Source organism: Pseudopodoces humilis, chromosome 2 (genome assembly GCF_049639895.1).
Source record: "Pseudopodoces humilis isolate 2021_Gansu_Grassland_sample_001 chromosome 2, ASM4963989v1, whole genome shotgun sequence".
In the NCBI taxonomy this organism is placed as follows: Eukaryota; Metazoa; Chordata; class Aves; order Passeriformes; family Paridae; genus Pseudopodoces; species Pseudopodoces humilis.
In genome coordinates, this window is record NC_142201.1 from 1,021,591 (window position 1) to 1,024,369 (window position 2,779).

The following is a 2,779-nucleotide window of genomic DNA, read 5'->3' on the forward strand; positions in this document are numbered from 1 at the left end:
GCCGGGCTGCCCGGGACCGCCGGGACGCGCGGGACGAGCCGGAGCAGCGGAGCGGCGGGGGAGCGGCCCCGGGCACGGCCGGGGAGAACGGGGCGGGGACAGCGCGGGGCCCGGGGCGGGGGGGCCGGGGGTGCGCTCCTCCCCTGTGCCCGCCCCGCTCCGGGCACTGCCCCTGCCCGGGTACAGCCCCTGCCCCTCTCCGGGCACAGCTCCTGCCCCTCTCCGGGCACAGCTCCTGCCTGGGTACAGCCCCTGTCCCTGCCCGGACACTGTTCCTGCCCGGGCACAGCTCCTGCCCCTGCCCGTGAACTGACCCTGTCCCTGCCCGTGAACAGCCCCTGCCCCACTCCAGGCACAACTGCCCGTGAACAGCCCCTGTCCCCCTCCGAGCACAGCTTCTGCCCCTGCCCGGGCACAGTCCCTGTCCCTGCCCCGCTCCGGGCACAGCTCCTGCCCCGTCCCGCTCCTGCCCGGGCACAGCCCCAGCCCAGCCCCTGTGCAGAAGCCACCGGGGGCACCGAGCGCTGCCCCGGCCACCCCCGCCCCGCAGGCACCGGAGCCTTTGCGGAGTGGCCAAAAATCTCTTTTTGTGTGTGTGTGTGTGTGTGTGTGTGTGTGTGTGTGTGTGTCCCTCGCACCCCACCTCCCCAAACCCCCTTTGTGGCTGGGTGTCCCTGGCACTGCTGCCCCCAGCCTGGCACACACTGCGCTGAGGAGGGTGAGGCTGATTTCCCACATCAGGTGTAGCAAGGCATCCCCTAAACATCCACACCACTGCTGAGGCGCTGGAACTGGCACAGCCCCGGGTTGTTAAAAACACGGATGAACAGGGCTGCTCCAAAGGTTGTTAAAAAGGGAAATGTGTCCTTGTCGGCTCGCGAAAGTTGTAAAAGGGAAGAACGCAACACTCTGTAAAGAATGAAAGACCTGGATTTGCATGCTTTGAAGTGGTTTTCATTCATGTGCGAGGATGCTCTGCGAGATTGCGTTTAAATGGGATGAGAAACGCCGGGTCCTGGGCAGAGAAATAACAACTTCTCCTTCGGGTAAGGAAAATAATCCTAATTTTCTAGGTGCAGACAGAACAGCGGAGGCAGAGTTGGCTGGCAGGAGTGAGGTATCCTAATTAAAACCCCCAACAGTTAAACACAGTTTATATTTATGTGTATAAACCCATTTTTTATATTTGACAGGGGGCAGAGCAGGGATGTGGCAGAACACAGGGGTTTGGAAGGGGTGTGAAGGGGGAAGATGCAGCCAACAGGAAATCCTACAGAATAAATCATGGCAGGAGGTCAAACGCTCTGCCCTGATAAACAATGAACAGCCAAAGAAAAGAACAATCCTGCAGCTCTTTGATGCTCGCCGGGAGGTTCATTGCAAGCCAGACAAAAGAATGGATGGAGGTCGCCGTGCTCAGAAGAAATGTTCCTGGAAGGTTTTAGGAACTGAGGCTCATGAAGGTTTAGGAGCAGGGACTCAGCACCTGCCAGTGGAGGTGTTGCAGGTGGAACCATCCTGAGGAATTATTTCCCCTATCTCTTATAGGGTTTGATATCAGTAAAATGACACAACTTGGTGACCTCTGGAGGGATAATATTGATTTATTCATCCTCACCTTTGCTGAAAGGCTCTTAACCCTTGGTCTGAAGGTTGGACATATCAGAGAAATCCAGAAAGGTTTGGGTCAGAGGGGAAATTAAAGATCATTCCCTGCCATGGCAGGGCCACCTCCCACTGTCCCAGGAGCTCCCAATGTCCAGCCTGGCCTTGGGCACTGCCAGGGATCCAGGGGCAGCCCCAGCTGCTCTGGCAATTCCATCCCAGCCCCTGCCCACCCTGCCAGGGAACAATTCCTGCCCAAGATCCCAAGATCCAGCCCTGCCCTCTGCCACTGGCAGCCATTCCCTGGCTCCTGGCCCTGCAGCCCTTGGCAATTGTCTCTCTCCAGCTTTCCTGGGGCTCCTTCAGGCCCTGCAAGGCCACCCTGAGCTCAGCCCAAAGCTTCTCCTGGCCAGGCTGAACAATGGCAGCTGGGCCAGCCTTTCCTGCCAGCAGAGCTGCTCCATCCCCCTGCTCATCCTGGAGCCTCCTCTGGGCTCTCTCCAGCAGCTCCAGCTGCTCCCTGTGTTCCCCAGGTTTAACACACCTTACAATGCTCTCAGCTATGAGCCACGGCCCATCCCAAAGCTCTGCCTGATGTCTCCATGGACAGGGCACTGCTGGAAGGACACGCCACACCTCAGGATTTTGTAGTGGGAATGAACAACAAAGCAACATTCAGAGGAGTGGTGGGAATTGTGTGGAACTGGGTGCAGGTGAAGGACACAAGAACTGAAGCCAGGAGTTGAGGTTAATTTGTACATGGACAGCGCTCCCAGGCACAGGGGGCACTGCTGGGGTGTCTGTGCAGGGCCAGGAGCTGGACTGTGATCCTTGTGCGCCCCTTCCAACTCAGATATTCCATGAATCCTGTGTTTGGCTGCACCCTTGAGAAGCCCTTGGGGCCCCATGAGCTCAGCTTTGCTCTGGATGGGCTGGGACAGGAGGCTCCCTCTGGAGCTCCCTGTGGCAGAGCCTCCTCAGGCTCCCTGCAGCTTAAACACCTCCTCTGGCTGGAGAAACATTTGGGGTTCTCACACAGCTCCTCTGGCTGGAGAAACATTTGGGGTTCTCAGCTCCTCTGGGTGTTTCAGGATTTGGGGTTCTCACACATCTCCTCTGGGTGTTTCAGGATTTTGGGTTCTCACACAGCTCTCTGGGTGTTTCAGGATTTGGG